This window comes from Stegostoma tigrinum, unplaced genomic scaffold (genome assembly GCF_030684315.1).
Source record: "Stegostoma tigrinum isolate sSteTig4 unplaced genomic scaffold, sSteTig4.hap1 scaffold_61, whole genome shotgun sequence".
Taxonomy (NCBI): domain Eukaryota; kingdom Metazoa; phylum Chordata; class Chondrichthyes; order Orectolobiformes; family Stegostomatidae; genus Stegostoma; species Stegostoma tigrinum.
Genome location: NW_026728547.1, coordinates 1012839 through 1037115, shown reverse-complemented (window position 1 = coordinate 1037115; position 24277 = coordinate 1012839). Strand labels below are relative to the sequence as shown.

General features: G+C 45.5%; 1 protein-coding gene across 2 annotated transcripts in view; it reads left to right on the top strand.

The window, feature by feature from the left end:
* Positions 1 to 24277, top strand: part of LOC132209003 (utrophin-like) — a 247037-nt gene that overhangs the window by 215811 nt on the left and 6949 nt on the right. For both annotated transcript variants that reach the window (XR_009445068.1, XR_009445067.1), the window contains exons 4-5: positions 19638 to 19744; positions 20167 to 20336. The gene's annotated coding sequence lies outside the window, so the exon portion shown is untranslated. The remainder of the gene's footprint in view (positions 1 to 19637; positions 19745 to 20166; positions 20337 to 24277) is intronic.

The window sequence follows — 24277 nt, the reverse complement described above, 5'->3', positions numbered from 1 at the left end:
AGATCCCTCGGCAGCTGGGTGAGGTAGCTTCATTTGGAGGCAGCACCATTGAACCAAGTGTCCGCAGTTGCTTCCAACATCTAAGTGTGCTCTGCACCAATTCATAATGTCAAGCGGGTCTACTTAGCAGTATGAATTTTGAGCTCATTTTCGTTTTGTTCACCTGCACATCTGCCAATGTGGTATATCGTATCCATTGCACCCGGTGTGGCCTCCGCTACATTGGGGAAACCAAGCAGAGGCTTGGGAACCACTTTGCAGAACACCTCCGCTTGGTTCGCAACAAACAACTGCACCTCCCAGTCGCGAACCATTTCCACTCCCCCTCTCATTCCTCAGACGACATGTCCATCATGGGCCTCCTGCAGTGCCACAATGATGCCACCCGAAGGTTGCTGGAACAGCAACTCATATTCCGCTTGGAAACCCTGCAGCCCAATGGTATCAATGTGGACTTCACAAGCTTCAAAATCTCCCCTTCCCCCACTGCATCCCAAAACCAGCCCAGTTCTTCCCCTCCCCCAACTGCATCTCAAAACCAGCCCAGCCTGTTTCTGCTTCCCTAACTTGTTCTTCCTCCCACCCATCCCGTCCTCCCATCTCAAGCTGCACCTCCTTTTCCTACCTACTAACCTCATCCCACCTCCTTGACCAGTCTGTCTTCCCTGGACTGACCTATCCCCTCCCTACCTCCCCACCTGTACACTCCTGTCTACCTATCTTCTTTTTTATCCATCTTCGGTCCGCCTCCCCCTCTCTCCTTATTTATTCCAGTTCCCTCTCCCCATGCCCCTCTCTGATGAAGGGTCTAGGCCCGAAATGTCAGCTTTTGTGCTCCTGAGATGCTGCTTGGCCTGCTGTGTTCATCCAGCTCCACACTTTGTTATCTTGCACTATTGATATGGACTGGTTTGTCACTAGAATTTATGACCCAGGCAAAGTGTGTCACGACTTCAGTTGATCTGAGCTCTTATCAGCAGATGGAGCCTCTAGTTAATGCCTCTTCTGAATGCTGGCATCTCCGACAATCCAAATTCCTCAGTACTTCATTGAAGTATTACCCTAAAAATTATGCTTAAATATAAATTACAGCTTGAAGCCATAGCCTTCTAATTTATTGTTGAGAGCTCTACTAGTTTATGACAGAACTAGAACAGACCTGGAATGGATACGGGATGGTTTTCTTGAGCAATGTGTTGAGGAACCAACTGGAAAGCAGTGCATCTAAGACTGGGTGCTGTGTAATGAGAAGGGAATCATTGCCAATCTAGCTGTGCAAGATTTCTTCGAGATGAGTGGCCGCAACATGATAGAATTTTTTCAATCAAGATGGAGAGTGTGAGAGTTGATTTGGAGACCAGGGTGCTGCATCTTAATAATGAAAGCTGAAGATATGAGGCATGAAATTAGCCTTGATAGATCACAAAGAGTTGCTTAAAGGGATGACAGTGGATAGGCAATGGCAAACATTTAAGGAGCACGTGGGCAGACTGCAACAACTGTTTATTCCTGTCTGGCATGAAAGCAAAATGGGTAAGAGGACCAATCCATGACTTAACAAAGGCAATTAGCGATAGTATCTGATCCATGGAAACAACATTTGAGGATTGGCAGCATAGTAGAATTTAGCAAAGAAGGACCAAGGGATTGATTAAGAAGGGGTAAATGCAGTAAAGTAAGCATACAGGGAACATAAAGACTGACACAGCGTTTCTATAGATACGTGAAGAGAAAGAGACTGGTAAAGACAAATGTTAGGAAGGGGGTTGACCAGTCAAGGGAAGACAGACAGGTCAAGGAGGCAGGGCTGACGCTGGTAGGTAGGAGGTGGGGTGGGGTTAGGGTGTAACCCTAACCCGAACTCTCACCCTAATCTCCACCCCACCTCCTACCTACCAGCATCATCCCCTCCTCCTTGACCTGTCTGTCTTCCCTTGACTGACGAACCTCCATCATAACTCCCCAACAACACTCACCTTTACTGGCTCCAGCGCCGCCTCTTTGATCTGTCTCCACCTATCTTCTCCTCTATCCATCTTCTATCCACCTCCCCTTCTCTCTTTATTTATTTCAGAATCCCCTTCCCCTCCCCCATTTCTGAAAAAGGGCCCAAACCCGAAACGTCATCTTTCCTGCTCCTCTGATACCGCTCGGCCAGCTGTGTTCATCTGGCTTCACACCTTGTTATCTCAGATTCTCGAGCATTGGCAGTTCCTCCCATCTCTGAAATGGTCTGTTGGCCTTCGTTCCGAGAGGTTTCGAGTACAGAAGCCGGAATGTGGTGTTGCAGTTACGCAGCACCTTGGTGAAGCCGCACCTAAAATAGTGTGTGCAGTTTTGTGCTTCTTTTCTGCGGAAGGATGCTGTTGCTGTCATAGTTTATCAGTGCAGCGCATGTTTATCAGCCTGTTTCCGGGAATGGCAGGTCTGATGTATGATCAGAGATTGACTCGGTTAAGATTGTTTTCGCTGGAATTCAAATGAATGAGGTGACTTATAAAATTCGAACAGGACTGGACAGGATAGATGCAGTTCCCAGTGGTGGGTGTGTCCAGAACCAGGGGTCACAGTATGAGGATTCAGGATAGACGATTTCGGAGGTATTTCTTCACCCAAAGAATGGTGAGTCCGTGGAAATCATTACCAAAGCAAGCAGTTCATGTCAAAACATTGAACGTATTCAAGATATGGCTAGATATAACACTTGGGGTGAATGGGATCAAGAGTTATGGAGAGAAAGCAGGATTAGGCTGTTGAGTTGGATGATCAGTCATGATCATGAAGAATGGTGGAGCAGGCTGAAAGAGCCATTTGGCCTCCTCCCTGCTCCTAGCTTCCATGTTTACAATAGTCACTCTCTGAAATGCAAATCTTGAGCAATTGTGCAACTTTGAACTGGGTGCTGGTAGTTTGGTCAGTAACGAAGTTAGGTAAGGCTCAGCAGGACAGTGCTCATTGTTGTTTCTAACATTTTCACCGTGTAGGACTTAGTCCTTGCTCTGCTTCAAGCGAAGAAGTGAGCTAATTGGAGATATCTACAACTTGTTAAGGTTCCAAAGGTTTAAAGTGATGTGGGGATGTGTGGTATTGTTCATAAAGTACATCATGAAGATAAATAAGATAAAAGATAAAAGAATGACGAGAGTAAGATGAGGGCCAATCAAGGACAGTAGTGGGAAGTTGTGTGTGGAGTCAGAGGAGATAGGGGAAGCACTAATTGAATATTTTTTGACAGTATTCACTCTGGAAAACGACAATGTTGTCGAGGAGAATACTGAGATACAGGCTACTCGACTAGCGTTTTGTACAGTCACGGGATTTATAGGGATTGACTTCCGGAGCCATGATGTCATGCTCCAACTGTACAAAATGCTAGTGCGGCCTCATTTGGAATATTGCGTGCAGTTCTGGTCGCCCCATGACAGGAAAGATGTTGAAGCATTGGAAAAGGTGCAGAGGAGATTTACCAGGATGCCGCCTGGTCTGGAGCACAGGCCCTATGAAGAAAGGCTGAGAGACTTGGGTTTGTTCTCATTAGAGAAAAGGGGGGATTTAATAGAGACATATAAGATGATCAGAAAATTAGATATTGTGGACAGTGAGAGTCTTTTTCAGAGGATGATGATTTCAGCTTGTACAAGGGGGCATAGCTACAAATTGAGGGGTGATAGATTTAAGACAGATGCCAGAGGCAGGTTCTTTACTCAGAGAGTGCTATGGGCGTGGAATGCCCCGCATGCCAAAGTAGTTAACTCAGCCACATTAGGGGCATTTCAACAGTCCTTGGATAAGCATATGGGTAATGATGGGATCGTGTCAGGGGAGGGGCTTAGATTAGTTCACAGGTCGGCGCAACGTCGAGGGCCGAAGGGCCTGTTCTGTGCTGTATTGTTCTATGTTCTATGTTCTATAATGGATATCACAAGTAGATGACTGATGTGTATAGTGTGCATTGTCAAATGGTTCAAATTTTAGAACTGAAAAGTGCCTGGTCTACCTCAAATTGCCATGGAAAACCAAAGCTTCTCAAAAGTTTGAGCTTAAGCAAGTAAATCATGCTGCTGCTGTATAGTGGTTATGTGAATGGTATTTTCCCCTAGCAGGATGCTGTTGTCAGTCCAAAAATAATTCTCATTGCATTGACCAACATTGTCTATGAAATTTGCAGCCAGTATTATGCCAGACATATAGGTCATATGTGATAATGATTGGCCGACTGAAAACTGCTTGTTTGTAATGAGCAGAGCACACCGCACCGGCACATGTGAGATACTTTCTCTTTTCCACAACCAAGGACCCCAACATGGTTCGCAGAACTTTCACTTTGATCCATTTCACAAAATTCGGCCCTCATCCATTCCACCTATCCCAGAATCATAAATTCTCCTTATTCTCAGCTTATCCCTCCATCAACCTCTGCGTTCAGCAGATTATCTTCCAGCATCTTCACCAGTATCCCCTTTCAGCATTCCAAAGTGACCATTCCCTCTGTAGTCCACTCCTCAGTCACCAAGCAAGGTCCCAAATACACTTGTAAAGTGAAACAGCGATTTACCCGTACTTCATCTGTTCAAACATACAGGTATATTCAATTTTTCCAGTGTTTTCTCTGCAAAGGGGAAATGATACATTGATTAGCTGATTATCCTGCGGTACACCCTCATTCAGTCCACAAGCATGACCTGAGTTCCTGTTCCTTGCTGTTTTCAGTTTCTATTTTGCTCCCACTTGGACCTTGGCTGTTCATCCTTCCCCTGAAGAATTTCATGCAATTTCATGAATATTCACTACATTCTCCAAATTCCCAAAGCTACCTCAACCACACTTCCACACATATTGTTTCTTGTAAGGTCTCCCTTCCATCTTCCCTGATTCTTGGCCTCTATCACATCTGTCCTGACAAACAAACAAGCCTTCACTTGCAGAAGTCCAAAGTGAAACACCTGCTGTTAGCAGGGGCTGTTCAGTCATGACCAGTTTAAGATAAACAGTTGAAATTTTAACGGGGCTCATTTGCACCTGCTAGAAGTGACATACATTGACACTCAATGACCTGTTCTCTGTAAACAGAAATGTTTTAAAACTTCCACCTTCTTTGAATTAGCCAGAAGATTGTACAGCCTGTATTCCCTGTTCCTTTCTCCTTATTGGCACAGAGGCTCAATGGTTAGCACTGCTGCCTGTCAGGGACCCAGGTTCAATTCCATTCTCGGGGAACTGTCTGTCTGGAGGTTGCACATTCTCTCTGCCTGTGTGGGTTTCCACGAGGTTCTGCGTGAGTTTACAACAGGTCTCTGATTCCGTCCCACAGCCTAAAGATGTGTGTATTCGGTGGATTAGCCATGAGAAATGTAGGGTTACAGGGCTAAAGCAAGGGGGTGAGTCTGGGTGACGTGCTCTTTGGAGGGTCGGTGTGGACGTCTTGGGCCAAATGGCCTGTTTCCACACCGTCAGGGATTCTATTGACAGCTCGACCATTCAGAGTGGACTTGTCAACCACACGACATGTTTTTCTTCTCGTATAAATTATTCCAATTGTTTGAAATATCATGTTCTTGCGTTTGTTCCATTGGGTGTAAGACAAAAATGCTTTGGTAATAAAAGTCTCTCTGAAATGAAAGACACAAATGTAAGGTATTTCCGGCTGGTAGACAGGAGGTCGGAAAACTCCCAAAAATTCTCAAGGGAATGCTTGTGATGAGGTGGAGGGTAGAAGAAATTATGTTATGAAACATTATTTTCTGCAAAAGCTTGGTAACACAATGGTAATTTTTTTTTAAAAAATCAAAGGTTGTGTCCAGAAGAGGTGTGAATAGCTACATAGGCATCTGAATGCAAAAAGGGATACAGGAGCAAGATCGAAGCGTAGATTCTGATCTAAATTGGTTGAACTTAATATTGGACCAGAAGGCTAGAAAGTGACAAGACAGATGATGAAGTCTTGTTCCTCAAACTTGTATTAAGGTTGTTGACTAATTGATTGATTTATTGTCACGTGTACCAAAGTAGAGTGAAAATCTTTATTTATGAGTGGTACAGGCAGATCATAGTAAGCGAAGGATATACAGATGAAAATGACAGAGGCATGCAGGTTACATTGAACAGAGCATGCGCTCAGTGAGATCAATGTTAGCAAGATCAGCGTTATTTCAGGCTAGAGAGTCTATTTATCAGTCTGATAACAACTGGGAAGAAGCTGTTCCTAAAACTGTTGGTGTGTGTGTGTTCAGGCTTCTGTACCTGGTGCCTGATGGAAGAGGATGTAGGAGATCATTACGTAGGTGCGATGGGTCTTTGGTGATGCTGGCTACCTTTCCGCAGCAGTGAGCCATGTAAATGGAGTCCTTGGATGAGAGGTTGGCTTCCGTGATGATCTGGGCTGTGCACACCCGCTTCTGTAGTTTCTAACAGTCCTGGGCAGAATAGTTGCCATACCAGGCCATTATACACTTGGACAATGTGCTTTTAATGGTGCATCTGTAGAAATTGGCCAGGCCAAATTTCCTGAGCCGCCTGAGGAAGGAGAGGCATTGTTGTGCCGCCTTGACCAACGTATTTTCGTGGAAAGTCCAGGACGCGTTGTTGATTATCGTCATACCGGGGAAAATGACACGCTCCACCCTCTCAACCTCAGTTCCATTGATATACATCAGGGCGTGTTCTCCTCCTGTCTTTTGAAATCAGTGATCAGTTCTTTAGTTTTGCCGACATCGAGAGAGAGGTTGTTCTCTGCACCACGTCACCAAACCCTTTGCCTCCCTTCTGTATTTTATTCATTGTTAGATATCCATCCCACTGCAGTGGTGTCGTCAGTTAACTTGCAGGTGGCGTTAATTTGGAATTTGGCAACACAGTCATGGGTGCACAAGGAGTGCAGTCGGGGGCTGAGAAAACATTCTTCGAGGGCACTAGTGTTATTGTGGAGGAGGGGCAGTTACCTATCTTCACTGTGGTTTTGGGTCAGAAAGTTGAGGATCCAGTAGCAGAGGGCAGAGCAGAGACCTCGGTCATAGAGTTTTGAGATCAGTCTAGAGGGGATAATAGTGTTGAAGGTGGAGCTGCAGTCAATGAGCAGAATTCCTACATAGCTCATTGTGCACATTGCTGCCAACAACATCGGTAGAAAGAGGGTTCACTGAATCCCTACAGTGTAGAAACATTCAGCCCAACAGGTCCACACCTACCCCTGCAAGGCTAACAAACCTGGTAGCTATGGACAATTTAGTGTGGTCAATCCACCTAATTTGCACATCTTTGGACTGTGGTAGGAAACTGGAGCACCGAGCGAAAACCCTCACAGACATGGGGAGAATGTGTAAACGAAGAGTCACCCAAGGGTGGAATTGAGCCCAGGTCCCTGGTACTGTGAGGCAGTCGTGCCAACCACTGCACCACCTTGTTGCCCTTGAGACTTTCTCCAAGGCTACCCTTGTGTCTTAAGGGACTCTTTTCCCCCCATTCTCACTAACACATTTATTATGTCGTACAATCCCGTAGCAGCAATATCTTTTAGAGTGTGGGAAGAAATGGGAGTAACTGGAGGAAACTCAAACAGTCATGGGGAGAATGTGCAAACTCCACACAGACAGTTGTCCACAACTGGAATCGATCCTGGGGCCCTGTCACTGTAAGGCAGTGGTGCTAACCACTCAGCCACTGTGCTGTGGCATTTAGGTCCTGCAAAATGAGTACAAGAACTGGAATGATGAATATTCAACCTTTCGCACAAAAAGTTGGTCAGAGCTAGGACCCATACTAATCACTGTAACACTGTTTCTGAGACAACAAGGTGGAGAGCTGGATGGACACAGCAGGACAAGCAGCATCAGAGGAGTAGGAAAGCTGATGTTTCTGAAGAAGGGTCTAGGCCCGAAACGTCAGCTTTCCTACTCCTCTGATGCTGCTTGGCCTGCTGTGTTCATCCAGTTGTACACCTCGTTAACTCCGATTCTCCAGCATGTGCAGTTCCTGCTATCTCTCCAGAACACTGTTTTTGTTTTGTTCACAGTAGTGACAGAACACAGTTTGAGAGAAAATAATGCAGCCATATACACAACATTGATGAAAGATACTTTCTCATTTCCAAATGTTAAGGAAAGCGTTGTATGAAAATTATATTCTGTCACAGAATTTGGACACACTCTGGTTTCATCCTGTGTTAGCTAAAACGTATGCCATGTTTTTCAACCTTTGATTTCTCAGCATTTCTTCTTCTTTTGTAATGTAGTGCTGGAGGGAAACCATAATCCCAGATTGTAAGTGCTTTGAGCTTCAACATTGTCTGAGAACCCCCTCACTGTCTCTGAATACCCAAACTGATCAATAATAATCATCCTAATTGTCTGTCTTGACCTTACTGCAGCATTGCTTATTGTGTCACTGGCGGGTGACAGATCACATTGACATTTCACATCATGAAAGTAGCTGCATGAATATTTGTATTCTTGGTTCTACATTAGTGAGTTTTTGTTGCAATGTTTTGGTCTGGAAGTAAGAGGCATCTCAAAGAATGTGCTATCTGTGCTTTTGTGGAATCTGCTTTTGTGCTTTGACTTTGGGTTAAGCAATGTAACATGTCCTTGCTGATTTTCCATATTTAATTCAATTAGAATTTCATTGACTCTAGGTTTTACTCTTGAAATATGATCAATGAGCAGAAGGCTATTCAGTCCATTGAGTCTGCCACTCAATGAGATCATAAAATACTGATATTCATCGATACCACTTTCCTGCCGTTTCCCTATAGCGTTTGATTCTCATACTGTTAAAAATACTCCAGTCTGAGCGTCTTAACTTTTGTACATCCCTCTGCAGGCAGTCTGGCAGTCTCATCACTTGTCTTCCATACCTATTTTTGTGTTTTCTGTAAGCTCGGTAATAGTACATTCACTTTCATCACTATGTCATTAATATTTATTCGCAACAAGAATGGCCGTGGCATTGATCCGTATGGCAGTTCACTGTTTACAGCTTGCCGACCTGGAAATGACTCCCCCTGTACCAAATGTCTGTTCTCTATTATTTGGTCAATCCCCTATCCATGTTAATATATTTCCCCAAAACTATGTGGTCTTATTAAAAGTCTTATCTGCTTGAAGTGTGATTATTTTTACAAATACCTTTTTGAATGTTACACCCTTTTATTTGTACTACTTGTAATCTCCTCATGGAATTCTTATAAATCTGTCATGCACAATTTCCTGTTTATCAAGCCGTAGTGACTGTGATTGTATTATGTATTTTAAGTGCTCTGCAATTACATCTTTTCTGATAGGCTGTTGCATTTTCCAATAACAGACATTAAGCTAACTGGCCAGTAGTTATCTTTTTTGTCTCCTTTCCTTTCTAAAATAAAGGTACTAGTCATAGAATCCCTGCAGCATGAGAGCAGGCCACTTGGCCCATTGTGTCCAAACTGACTCTCGGAAGAGCATGGCACCCAGATTCAACCAGCTGCCCAGCCCCTGCAACCTTGCATTTCCCATGGCTAACCCACCTAATCTGTGCATGTTTGGATTGTGGGAAGAGACCAGAGCAGCTGGAAGAAACCCACACAGACACGGGGATAAGGTGCAGATTCCTCACAGAAAGTCACCTGTGGATGGGATTGAATCCAGGTCCCTGCCACTGTGAAACAGCATGCTACCCACTGAGCCACCATACTGCCCTGTGGGGCACTGGGACTTTTTGAAAAGCCAAGGATACTGGAGAGATTGTGATCAGTGCATCAACTATCACTATAGCTATTACTTTTAATATCCTAGGATGCAGCACTTCGGGCCCAGGGGACCTAATGGTCTTTAACCCAGTTAGTTTCCCTCATATCTTTTCTTTAGGGATAGTTGTTGTTTTATATCCTGTCCTATCATTTGCCCTTTGATTATGCAGGAATTTTGGAACACTGTCAGTGTCTTTTACTGTGACTGTATTCATTTGTGGGACATGTGTGTCACTGCCTGGCCAGTATTTCTTGCCCATCCTGAGTTGCCTCTTGAGAAGGTGATGGTGAGCTGCCTTCTTGAACCACTGCATTCTTCCTGCTGTGGGTTGACCCACAGCGCTATTAGGGAGGGAATTCCGGGATTTTGAGGGGAAGGAATGGCAATGTATTTCCAAGTCAAGATGGTGAGGGACTTGGAGGCGGTGGTGTTCCCATATGTCTGCTGCCCTTGTCCTTCTGGATGGAAGTGGTCTTGGGTTTAGAAGGTCCTGTCTGAGGAGCGTTGGTGAATTTCTGCAGTGCATCTTGTAGTTAGTACCCACCGCTGCTACTGAGCATTGCAGATGGAGGGAGTGGATACTTGTAGATGTTGTACTGGCTGCTTTGTCCTGGATGGTGTCAAGCTTCTTGAGTGTTGTTGGAGCTGCACTCATCCAGGCAAGTGGGGGAGTGTTCCATCGCACTCCTGACTTGTGCCTTTTAGATGGCGGACAGGCTTTGAGGAGTCAGGGGGTGAGTTATTTGATGTGATATTCCCAGCATCTGGCCTCCTCATGTGGCCACTATCTTAATGTGATGACCAGTTGAGTTTCTGGTCAATGGTAACGCCCAGCTGAGAGTGAGGGATTCATTGATGGTAACACTATTGAATGTCAAGAGATGGTCAGAGCCTGGCATTTGTGTGGCGCAAATGTCACTTGGTACTTGTCAACCCAAGCCTGGATATTGTCCGGATCTTGTTGCACGTGAACTTGGACTGCTTCAGTGTCTGAGAAGTCAAATGGTGCTGAACATTGTGCAAACATCAGCGAACATCCCCACTTCTGACCTTATGATGGCGGGAAGGTCATTGATGAAGTAGCCGAAGATGGTTGGGCCGAGGACACTACCCTGAGGAACTCCTGCAGAGATCTTCTGGAGCTGAAATGATTGACTGCCAGCAACCACAACCACCTTCCCATGTGTCAGGTATAACTCCAACCACCGGTGAGTTTGCCTGTGAAACCCATTGATTCCCATTTTGCTAGGGCACCTTGATGCCACACTCGGTCAGATGCAGCCTTGATGTGAAGGGTTGTCGCTCTCACTTCAGCTCTGGAATTCAGCTCTTTTGTCCACGTTTGAACCAAGGCTGTGATGGGGTCAGGAGCTGAGTGGCCACGGCAGAACCCAAACTGGGCGTAACTGAGGAGGTTATTTCTGAGCAGGTGCTGCCTGATAGCACTGTTGATGACACCTTCCATCACTTTACTGATGATTGAGAGTCGACTAATGGAGCAGTAATTGGCTGGCCTGGTTTTGTCCTGCTTTTTCTGTACAGGACATACTTGGGCAATTTTCTACATTGTCGGGTAGATACCAGTGTTGAAACAAACTAGAACAGCTTGGCTCGGGCAGCAGCAAGTTCTGGAGCACAAATCTTCAGTACTGTTGCTGGAATGTTGCCAGGGCCCATAGCCTTTGCGGTATCCAGTGTCCCTAACCGTTTCTTGATATCACATGGAGTGAATTGAATTGACAGAAGACTGGTATCTGCAATAGTGGGGATCACTGGAGGAGGCCGAGTTTGATCACCCATTCAGCGCTTGTGGCTAAAGATTTCTGCAAATGCTTCAGCCTTATGTTTTGCACTGATGTGCTTGGTTCTTCCATCGTTGAGGATGGGGACATTTGTGGTGCCTCCTCCTCCTCCTCCAGTGAGTTGTTTAATTGTCCATTGCCATTCATGACTGGATGTGGCAGGGCTGCAGAACTTAGATCAGATCCATGGTGAGATTGATTAGCTCTGCCTATCACTTGCTGCTTTCGCTATTTGGCATGCAAGTAGTCCTGTTTGGTGGCTTCACCAAGTTGATTCCTCATCTTCAGGTAAGCCTGGTGCTGCTCCTGGCATGCCCTCCTGCACTCTCCATTAAACCAGGATTGATGGTAACGGTTGAGTAAGGGACATACTGAGCCACGAAGGTTGTAGATTGTGCTAGAGTTCAATTCTGCTGCTGTTGATGGCCCACAGCACCTCATGGATGCCCAGCCTTGTGTTGCTAGATCTATGTGAAGTCTGTCCCATTTACTGCAGTGATAGTGCCACACACATGATGGAGGTTGTTCTCAATGTGACGGCGGGACGTTGTTCCACAAGGACTGTGCGATGGTCACTCTTACTGATACTGACATGGACAGATGCAACTGCAGCTGGCAGATTAGTAAGGATGAGGTCAAGTATGTTTTTCCCTCTTGTTGGCTCCCTCACCACGTGCCGCAAACCCAGTCTGGCAGCTGTGTCCTTTAGGATCTGACCAGCTCGATCAGTAGCACTGGTGCTGAGCTACTCTTAGCAGTGGATATTGAAATCCCCAACCCAGAATACATTTTGTGCCCTTGCCATCCTCAGTGCTTCCTCTAAGTGTTGTTCAACATTGCAGAGTACTGATTCAGCAGCTGAGGGAGGACGGTACGTGGTAATCGGCAAGAGCTTTCCTTGGCCATGTTTAACTTGAAGCCATGAGGCTTCATGGGGTCCAGAGTCAATGCTGAGGCATCCTAGAGCAACACTGTCCTGACTGCACACCACTGTGCCACCACCTCTGCTGGGTCTGTCCTGCCGGTGAGAGAGGACATATCCAGGGATGGTGATGGTGGAGTCTGGGACATTGTGTGAAAGATATTATGACTGTGTCAGACTGTTGATTAACTAATCTGTGAGACAGTTCTCCCAATTTTGGCACTAACCCCCAGATGTTAGTGAGGAGGACTTTGCATGGTCGACAGGGAAGTTTCTGCCATTGTCTTTTCTGGTGCCTAGGTCAATGCTGTGTGATTTATCAACAGTCAACACGGCTTTGTGAGGGGTAGGTCATGCCTTACAAACCTTATCGAGTTTTTTGAGGATGTGACTAGTAAGGTTGATGAGGGTCAAGCTGTGGATGTGGTGTATATGGACTTCAGTAAGGCATTTGATAAGGTTCCCCATGGAAGGCTCATTCAGAAGGTCAGGAGGAATGGGATACAGGGGAACTTAGCTGCTTGGATACAGAATTGGCTGGCCAACAGAAGACAGCGAGTGGTAGTAGAAGGAAAATATTCTGCCTGGAAGTCAGTGGTGAGTGGGGTTCCACAGGGCTCTGTCCTTGGGCCTCTACTGTTTGTAATTTTTATTAATGACTTGGACGAGGGAATTGAAGGATGGGTCAGCAAGTTTGCAGACGACACAAAGGTCGGAGGTGTCGTTGACAGTGTAGAGGGCTGTTGTAGGCTGCAGCGGGACATTGACAGGATGCAGAGATGGGCTGAGAGGTGGCAGATGGAGTTCAACCTGGATAAATGCGAGGTGATGCATTTTGGAAGGTCGAATTTGAAAGCTGAGTACAGGATTAAGGATAGGATTCTTGGCAGCGTGGAGGAACAGAGGGATCTTGGTGTGCGGATACATAGATCCCTTAAAATGGCCACCCAAGTGGACAGGGTTGTTAAGAAAGCATATGGTGTTTTGGCTTTCATTAACAGGGGGATTGAGTTGAAGAGTCGTGAGATCTTGTTGCAGCTCTATAAAACTTTGGTTAGACCGCACTTGGAATACTGCGTCCAGTTCTGGGCGCCCTATTATAGGAAAGATGTGGATGCTTTGGAGAGGGTTCAGAGGAGGTTTACCAGGATGCTGCCTGGACTGGAGGGCTTATCTTATGAAGAGAGGTTGACTGAGCTCGGTCTCTTTTCATTGGAGAAAAGGAGGAGGAGAGGGGACCTAATTGAGGTATACAAGATAATGAGAGGCATAGATAGAGTCGATAGCCAGAAACTATTTCCCAGGGCAGAAATGGCTAGCACGAGGGGTCATAGTTTTAAGCTGGTTGGTGGAAAGTATAGAGGGGATGTCAGAGGCAGGTTCTTTACGCAGAGAGTTGTGAGAGCATGGAATGCGTTGCCAGCAGCAGTTGTGGAAGCAAGGTCATTGGGGTCATTTAAGAGACTGCTGGACATGCATATGGTCACAGAAATTTGAGGGTGCATCCCTGAGGATCAATGGTCGGCACAACATTGTGGGCTGAAGGGCCTGTTCTGTGCTGTACTGTTCTATGTTCTATGTTCTATGTTCTTATCCAGTTTTATTTCTTTGAGTCAGTTGAGAGTCAAGCTCATTGCTGTGGTCTGGAGCCATATGTGGGCCAGACCAGGTGAGGTTGGCAGATTTCCTCCCTTGAAGGACATTAGTGACAATGGATTCATGGTGATCGGTAGATTCTTAAGTCCAGACTTCTTTTTAAAATTAAACTTCCACCATCGAACCCAGGTCCCCAGAACATTTTCTGGGTTTCTGGATTAATAGGTTAATGATAATACCAGTAGGCCTTGAGGACTCATGCAAAGAATTTATTTAACTCTTCAGCCATTTCCTGGTTCCCCAATATTATTTCTCCAACCTCATTCTCTTAGGGGCTTGTATTAACTTTGGTCTGTCCTCCTTTCTATATATTTAACAAAGTTCCAGTTGCCTGTCCTGATATTATTTGCAAGTCCATCCTCAAAGTTTACCTAATCCCCTTCTTTTTTTGGTTGTTTTCTGCCTTTTAAGAATTTCTCGATCCTCTGGCTTGTGATTAATCTTTGCAACATTATATCTATTCTTTCTTTCCATTTGATAAAAGGATCCCTTTGCCTTGTCATGTAGGATAATACGATACAATGTTTTATTTGTCTTTTCTTGCAATACAGAGTTTTTATAGAACATTACAGCATAGTACAGGCCCTTCGGACCTTGATGTTGTGCCGACCTGTCATACCGATCTTAAGCCCATCTAACCTACACTATTCCATGTGCGTCCATATGCTTGTCCAATGACGACTTAAATGCTCCTAAAGTTGGCGAATCTACCACCGTTGCAGGCAAAGCGTTCCATTCCCTTACTACTCTCTGAGTAAAGAAACTACCTCTGACATCTGTCCTATATCTTTCACCCCTCAATTTAAAGCTGTGCCCCCTCATGCTCGCTGTCACCATCCTAGGAAAAAGGCTCTCCCTATCCACCCTATCTAACCCTCTGATTATTTGATATGTTTCAATTAAGTCACCTCTCAACCTTCTTCTCTCTAATGAAAACAGCCTCAAGTCCCTCAGCCTTTCCTCGTAAGACCTTCCCTCCATACCACGCAACCTCCTCGTAAATCTCCTCTGCACCCTTTCCAAAGCTTCCACATCCTTCTTATAATGCGGTGACCAGAAATGTACACAATACTCCAAGTGCGGCCACACCAGAGTTTTGTACAGCTTCACCATAACCTCTTGGTTCCGGAACTCGATCCCTCTATTAATAAAAGCTAAAACACTGTACGCCTTCTTAACAGCCCTGTCAACCTGGGTGGCAACTTTCAAGGATCTGTGTATATGGACACCGAGATCTCTCTGCCCATCTACACTGCTAAGAATCTTAGCATTAGCCCTGTACTTTGCCTTCCGGTTACTCCTACCAAAGTGCATCACCTCACACTTGTCTGCATTAAACTCCATTTGCCACCTCTCAGCCCAGCTCTGCAGCTTATCTATGTCTCTCTGCAACCTACAGCATCCTTCATCACTATCCACAACTCCACCGACCTTAGTGTCATCTGCAAATTTACTAACCCATCCTTCTACGCCCTCATCCAGGTCATTTCTAAAAATGACAAACAGCAGTGGACCCAACACCGACCCTTGCGGTACACCACTAGTAACTGGTCTCCAGGATGAACATTTCCCATCAACTACCACCTTCTGTCTTCTTTCAGCAAGCCAATTTCCAATCCAAACTGCTATATCTCCCACAATTCCCTTCCTCCACATTTTGTACAATAGCCTATCGTGGGGAACCTTATCGAACCTTGCCGAAATCCATATACACCACATCAAACGGTTGACTCTCATCTACCTGTTTGGTCACCTTCTCAAAGAACTCAATAAGGTTTCTGAGGCACAACCTTCCCTTCATAAAATCACATGATACACCAACTTTGGATGCTTGTATGCTTGCTTGTTTGCTGATCAAAATTAAATAAGTGAAACAATTGTACTGAGGTCACCAATCAGCCAGCACATGACCCTTCCTGTGCATTGGCTGCATGGTTACAAGGAGGAAGAATGAAGTGTCTGGTTCAGCTCAGTGAGACAGAAGCTGTATATTTTGGAAGTTTTGGATTTGACCTTTGAACAGGACAGTTCCATTTATGTATCTAAGTTATATTTATTCACTGTTTCACAGTGGAAGGACACAGTGGAAGGATGGCAAAATGGTCAACTCAAGGATGAATCTTGGGGATGTTTACTAATAATTGCACAGTGTTTAGCATCAACAGGAAGATGTCGATAATACTCGGGCTTGGACTGATGAGTGCCAAATAATGTTTGCGCCACAGAGGTGCCAGGCAATGATCATCTCTAACAAGAGAGAATCTCACCATCTTCCTTTGTTGAGTTTCAACACTGAAATTCTGTTATCAACTTCATGGGTGTTACTACTGACTTGAACCTGCATGAGATAAGCCATATAAATACTGTGGCTACAAGAGCACGTCTGGGAATCATGTGGTTAGTATCTCCTCTCCTTTCTCCCCAAAGCTTGTCCATCTCTGACAAGGCAAAGTTGGGAGTGTGATGGAATATGATTGCCTGGATGCCGCAGCTCCAGTAACACTCAAGAAGCTTGATGCCATCCATGCTTGATTGGCACCATTTCCATCACCTCAACATTGATGTTTGTCTACTGCTGATAGACAATGGGGGCATTGTGTACCATCTACAAAATGCACTGCAATAACTCATCTGACAGCAGTTCCCACTAGAAAAACAAGGGTAGTTCACCTGTATTGGGTACGTGTGACGACAATAAATCAAATAAATCAGATCAAATGCTGGGCCAGAATCCTGGCCATCCCTATCTATCAGCCTTGTGCAGGGTATCTATCCCAGATGAACACTTGCGGTCCATGAAGTTAGTTCAGTGCCTTTGCAACAGTGATAATGTGTGACCAATGTATACTGGCCTTGCGCAGGACCAACATAGAGCCATACAAATGATATAAACCAGAAGGGAGCCATTCAGCCATCTTTGTCCATGCTGACCCATAGACATCTGATGCCTTTTTTAATCCCAAATTGTTACAAACGTACATGGACCTGCAGCACTTAAAGTGCAGATCCAGGTACTTCTTAAAAGAGTTTAGAATCTCTTAGTCCACCACCAATTCAGGCAGCAAATTCCTGACACCCATCACCCTCTGCATAAAACGGATTTTCCCACATCCCCTCTAACCCTTCTGCCACTTAGCTTGACTCTGTAACTGCTGATTTTTGAATTCTCTGCCAAGGGAAGCAGCTTCCTCCTGTCTACACTAACTCTACCCTATCGCTGCCCTTCACTGTTTTGTATACCTCAATCATGTCATCCCTCAGACTTTTTGGTTCCAAGGAAAACAGCCTCATATTTACAATTCTCCAGCTTTGGCAATATTTGAGTAAATCTTTTCTGCACTGTCTCCAGAGTTATTATATACTTCCTGGATTGTGATGAACACAACTGCACACACTACTCCAGTTGTGGCATCATCAGTATCCTGTACAGTTTTATCATGATGTCCTTACTTTGGTAATCTACACTTTTCCCAATGAGGCAAAGCATTCCCTGTGCCTTCGTCAGAACATTACTGACCTGTAGTGCTACCTTTAGGAACCTGTTCACTTCCATGCTTAGATCCCCCACTTCATCTACCCCTCTCAGTATGTTCCTATTTATTGTGTATTCCCTTTATGTCCTCATGAAAAGCAATGCATCACACTTGTCAGAGTTGTGCTCCATCTGTCGCTTTCCTGCCTTCTCCGCCAACCCATCTAATATCATTTTGGAACTTGGAGCTATCCTCTGTCCTATCCACCTTACATCCAATTTTTCAGTTGTCTGCCAATTTACCAATTGTGCCCCCCATGTTCAAGTCTGAATCGTTCATCTATAAAATAAATTAAAGGGGCCCCAAAATCAAGCCCTGTGAAACACCAATGGAAATTGCTTTCCGTTCAGAAGCACAGCCATGAACAATTACCCTTGTTTCCTGCCACTAAGCCGATTAGTCAACACATTACTCCGTATCCCATGACCCATGAGCTTTCACTTTTTTGCACTTCTCAGGTGGGACGTTATCATTTGCTTTGCTAAAATCCATGTCGACAAATTCATTGCGCAACCCTCATCGATCCTCCTTGCCACTTTCTTAAAGAATTCAACTAAATTTGTAAGTAATGACCTTACCTTGACAAAGCCGTGCTGACTATCCATGACTAGTCCATGCCTTTCTCAGTTAGTTTATTTGATCTCTCAGATCGATTTTAAAATTTTCCCACCACTAACATAAGACAAGCAGGCTTTTAATTGTTTGGCATTTCCTTCGTACCCTTTATAAACAATGGAACCACATTTATATTCCTTCTCTAATTGATTTAAAACAAAATTTGCCCTGAGGATGATTAGTTTAGTCTTGCATGTGCTGGTGCTACCCTCCTAATGGAGGAAGGGGGACTTTTCATCCAAATTCCCTACTTGTTTCCTTTGTTTTAATTTTCTTTTCTTGTAAATATTTCACCCAGTTCCCTTTTAAGTGAAGCACTAGATTTTGCTTGAATAGTCACTTGCAGTAAAAGCATTCCCTATTCCATTATATGGAAACTTTTCCTCTAACTTTCCCATCATTGTTGTGTGAACAAATCCTGGCCTGAATCACAAGAAACAAACTGTGTCTCTTCAGAATTTTTTTTTGTTTGTTAGGGGTCTTACCTCATGAAAAAACAAAAATCAAGCTCTGTTTTTCTGAAACTGGAACAGCAACATTAGAAGCTGCAAGTTCTTCAGTATGTTTGGGAGATCTAGAGTGAATTGTCCCGGTAACCAGATGTTCCACAACATGGTTCTGTACTAGTGACCATTGGCCTTGAGATTGGTCTCATCTGTCCAGTATTGGAGAATCAGCCTTTGCCTGCTAGAATAGACCAATCATAAAGTCACCAATTGTAAGAGATGCAGTGTTTACCTTCCCTGCATTTGACCTTACTATTGAAATTTTTTTTACAATTATGTGGCTTCTGTCAGATGCTAGTAACTATTTGGAGCCACAGGTGAGAGCTGGTGAAGGTGAGGATGAACCCAGCATGAGCTGCTCAAAAAAAAAGTGAATCAAACAATTTTTTTTGCCCTCTCTCTTAGTCACTCCAAATCCTCTTGAAGCATCTTTGTATCTTCCTCTCAATTCTCATTTCCAACCAGTGATGTGATTTGTCAGTCACGGTGTTTTTCTGTAAATATGCCCATCTTCATCCTTTGTCCCCATCCACAGATTAGCACATTTAATATGAAGAACATAATATGAAAAACATATAGACCACATCAGATGAATTTCCCTCTTCAACACTTCTGATATCTGATAAATAGAGGCCTTCTAATGGGCATTAACATGTTGTGTCATCATTGCTTGACTGATGCTTAAGGTTGCGGTGGTAATTAGTCTTTCTGCATTAAATATACTTTCAATATTAGAAACTTAAGTGATTGACTACTTCATTGGAACCTAATACAATTATCAGTGTTCTTTTTTTTGACAGTGCTGATTGATTGGATTTATTAAATGGAAATGTACAGTGTTGCTTTCAAATGGTGATAATTTCTTAATGGAATTTCACGTGCAGGCACTCAGACATGAACTAATGGATAAGGAGGAGACAATCAGAACTGCTTTGGATTCAGCCCATAGAAGGGCCAGAGGAGTCGCGCTGACACCTTCATGTTTAAACAGGTCAGCCACTTAATCTATTGCAGGAACAACCACTTTTCTGCAGAACACTTGGCTTTATAGAGCAGTAAGAGATTAGAAATAAAGTAATGCTAAACTGGAGAGTGAGAAATAATGCAGGGACTCGTATGTTATTTAAAGAAACATGTTACAGCGCATGACAGAAGATTCTGTGACAGTTATTTAGAATTGTATGTTGTGGGAACAATTGAAAATGTTTCCACTCACCTAGTGATTGTGGTAACTTCAAATTATTAGAAAATTTATAGATCAGCATCTTGAAATATGTTTTTTTTTCATTTTCACAAAACGTTACATGACTTTACGTTCTGCAATGTGTTCTTAATTACCATATTCAAAAGCAAAAAGCATGTGTTTACTGTCCTACCATATTTTGGTGATGTATTGATGTGTCTCATTTTCAGAGGACACTTTTCTGCGTGCCACTAGATGTATATCAGCCATACCAAAATGCTGCCTTTGCCTGAGACAGGGAAGATGAAATGACTTTGGGGAAATGGAGAATCATTCATGAATCCAGTTACTTTCTGATCTGACAGCTTTGTGGCATCTGAATGGATAACAATTTGATCTGGTAATCTCAATTGATAGAGTGCAAATGTGTAGTGATGCATTTTGGGAGCTCTGGTAAGTGAAAGATGTTCACAATGACTAGTAGATCCCTAGAGAGCACTGAGAAACAAAGGGACCTTGATGTCCAAAAGCAAGAGTTCATGCCCTCTGCTTCTGGCCTTTCAGGCAATGTTGGATCCAACACTCCACTGAGCCTTAGATCCCATGAGCTCTTGTTTTGTTGACCAGTCTGCTATCACTGACCTTATCAAAAACATATAGACCACATCAGATGAATTTCCCTCTTCAACACTTCTGATATCTCCTCAATAAAAATTAGATAAAATTTGCAAACCATGGCATTACCTCAACAAAGCCATGCTGACTATCCCCGAACATTCCATGTTTCTCCAAGTGCAGCGACATTTTGTCCCTTAAAATTCTTTCTGATAACTTCCCTACCACCAAGGTTAGACTGGCTTGTAACTTCTGGATCTGTCCTTTCTTCTTTTATATAAAAGTATGAGCAGTCCTCTGGCACCTTAGCTGTGGCCAGAAATGACTTGAAAAATCTTTGCCAGGACCTTTGATATCTCCTCCCCTGCTTCATAAAGTCATGCAGTATAGAAACAGGCTCACTTGATCAACATCAATGCCAACTAACAAACATCAAACTACTGATCCCATTTACCTGCACTGAGTCATTACCTACCATACCCTGGCCCTTTAAATGCTCATCTGTTGCTTCTTTAATATTGCAAGCGTATCTGCCTTCTCCACCTTGTCAGGCAGCATATTACATGTTTGTATCACTTATGGTGAAAACACTTGCCTCAGATCCCCTCTAAATAGCTGACAGTTCACCTGAAATCTATGCCCCCGACTTAAACTCGTCTACTGGTTCTCACAATCAGTCTATGCCTCCTCATAATTTTGTATACGTCGATCAGATTTCCCCTCAGCCTCCTCTGCTGCATGGAAAACGCACTTAGCCTACCAGTTTCTCCTCATAAAACTTGCATTCAATCACAAAACAACACCCTGAAACATATACTATCAACCAACCTGGCCAACATCTCTGTCTCCGGCTTGCTACAGTGTTCCAGTGAAGCCCAGCACAAGCAGACAGAACAACACCTCATTTTCTACTTGGGGACCTGACAGCCCTCCAGACTGAATATTGAGTTCTGCAATTTTAGGGCCTAAACTCTCCCATATCGCAGCGCCCCCACCCCACACACCAGGCTTTGTTACCACGCAGCCTGCCACTACACACTCCCTGTTGTTAGTGACTAACAGTCCCCATTGACAACTTCCCAGCCTGATCGTTAGCAACTCCTTTATCTGTCCACCTGTCTTTCTCTCTCTTTGGGCTCTATCCTATTGTTTACTCCCTCCCCACCCTCCTCCCTATTTTCGGCATAGAAACTGATGTTTTCCCAGCCACCATCAGTTCTGAGGAAGGGTCACCGGACTGGAAATGTAAACTCTGTTTTTACCTCCAACATATGTTGCCACACCTGCTGAGCTTTTCCAGCAACTTTGTTTTTGTTCGTTGTTTACAGCATCCGCAGTTCTTGTGGTTTTTATCACTAAACCTGTCAGACTCATCAATGCTCTCTAATGCTCCAACTTGTTGCTCAAATTGCTCCAATAAGAGGCACCTGCTGTACACATGGTCATGCAGACCAGCAGGAGCACTCAGCATTTGACATGTAGCGTAGGATGCACCAATCATGGGTCAGATCTTAATTCCAGGCATACCTTAACTCAACAGAACACGGATCTTTGCTTTTAATTTACTCATTCTCCTACTTAATTGTAGGGGACAAAAACCGGTGTTCACTCTCAGGTCTCTGCTGGTATGCCTGCTTTTCAGGGAGAGCCTTATCTCACCCACTCCTCTCAATAACATTCTCTGACTGTCACTGGGCCAACCCTCCGCTCTCAGTAACACTGTCTGCCCGTCACAGGGCCCTCACCCCCTCCTCTCAGTAATACTGCCCGTCACAGGGCCCTCGCCCCCTCCTCTCAGTAATACTGCCCGTCACAGGGCCCTCGCCCCCCTCCTCTCAGTAACACTGCCCGTCACAGGGACATCACCCACTCCTCTCAGTAATACTGCTTGCCACAGGGCCCTCACCTGCTCCTCTCAGTTATGCACTGACTGACTGTCACAGGGCCCTCACCCCCTCCCCTCAGTAACACACTCCGTCACAGTGCCCTCAGACTGTCACAGAGCGCTCACCGCTCCGCTCAGTCACACTGCCAGTTACAGGGCCCTCACGCGCTCCTCTCAGTAACACTGCCTGTCACAGAACCCTCACGCGATCCTCTCAGTAACACTGCCCGTCACAGGGACCTTACCCGCTCCTCTCAGTAACACTGCCCGTCACAGGGACCTTACCCGCTCCTCTCAGTAACACTGCCTGTCACAGGGCCCTCACCCGCTCCTTTCAGTAACACTGCCCGTCACAGGGACCTTACCCGCTCCTCTCAGTAACACTGCCTGTCACAGGGCCCTCACCCGCTCCTTTCAATAACACTGCCCGTCACAGGGACCTTACCTGCTCCTCTCAGTAACACTGCCCATCACAGGGACCTTACCTCTCCTCTCAGTAACACTGCCCGTCACAGGGACCTTACCCGCTCCTCTCAGTAACACTGCCCGTCACAGGGACCTTACCCGCTCCTCTCAGTAACACTGCCTGTCACAGGGCCCTCACCCGCTCCTTTCAGTAACACTGCCCGTCACAGGGACCTTACCCGCTCCTCTCAGTAACACTGCCTGTCACAGGGCCCTCACCCGCTCCTCTCAGTAACACTGCCTGTCACAGGGCCCTCACCCGCTCCTTTCAATAACACTGCCCGTCACAGAGACCTTACCTGCTCCTCTCAGTAACACTGCCCATCACAGGGACCTTACCGCTCCTCTCAGTAACACTGCCCGTCACAGGGACCTTACCCGCTCCTCTCAGTAACACTGCCTGTCACAGGGCCCTCACCCGCTCCTTTCAGTAACACTGCCCGTCACAGGGACCTTACCTGCTCCTCTCAGTAACACTGCCCGTCACAGGGACCTTACCTGCTCCTCTCAGTAACACTGACTGTCACAGGGCTCTCACCCGCTCCACTCAGTCGCACTACCTGTTACAATGCCCCTACCCGCTCCTCTCAGTAACACTGACTGTCACAGGACCCTCACCCGCTCCTCTGTTACACTGACTGACTGTCACAGGGCCCTCACCCGCTCGTCTCAGTAACACTGACTGATTGGAAAGGGCGCTCACCCACTCCTCTCAGTAACATCCCCTGACTGTCACTGGGCCCTCACCCGCTCCTCTCAGTAACACTGCCCGTCACAGCGCCCTCACCCACTCCTCTAAGTAACACAACTGTCACAGAGCCCTCACCCACTCCTCTCAGTAACACTGCCTGTCACAGGGCCCTCACCCGTGCATCTCAGTAATACTGCCTGTCACAGAGCCCTCACCCACTCCTCTCCATAACATTGACTGCCTGTCACAGGGCCCTCACCCTCTCCTCTCAGTAACATTGACTGACAGTACAGGGCCCTCACCCCCCCCCTCCTCTCATTAACACTACCTGTCACAGACCCCTCACCCGCTGCTCGCAGTAACACTGACTGACTGTCACAGGGCGCTCACCCCCTTCCTCAGTAACACTGTCCGTCACAGGGCCCTCACCCACTCCTCTCAGTAATACTGTCTGCCACAGGGCCCTCACCTGCTCCTCTCCGTTACACTGACTGACTGTCACAGGGCCCTCACCCCCTCCTCTCTTTAACACAGTCCGCCACCGTGCCCTCACCCCCTCCTTTCAGTAACACTGCCAGTCACAGGATCCTCACCCGCTCCTCTCAGTAACATTGACTGACTGCACAGGGCCCTCACCCCCTCCTCTCAGTAACACTGACTGCCTGTCACAGGGTGCTCACCCGTT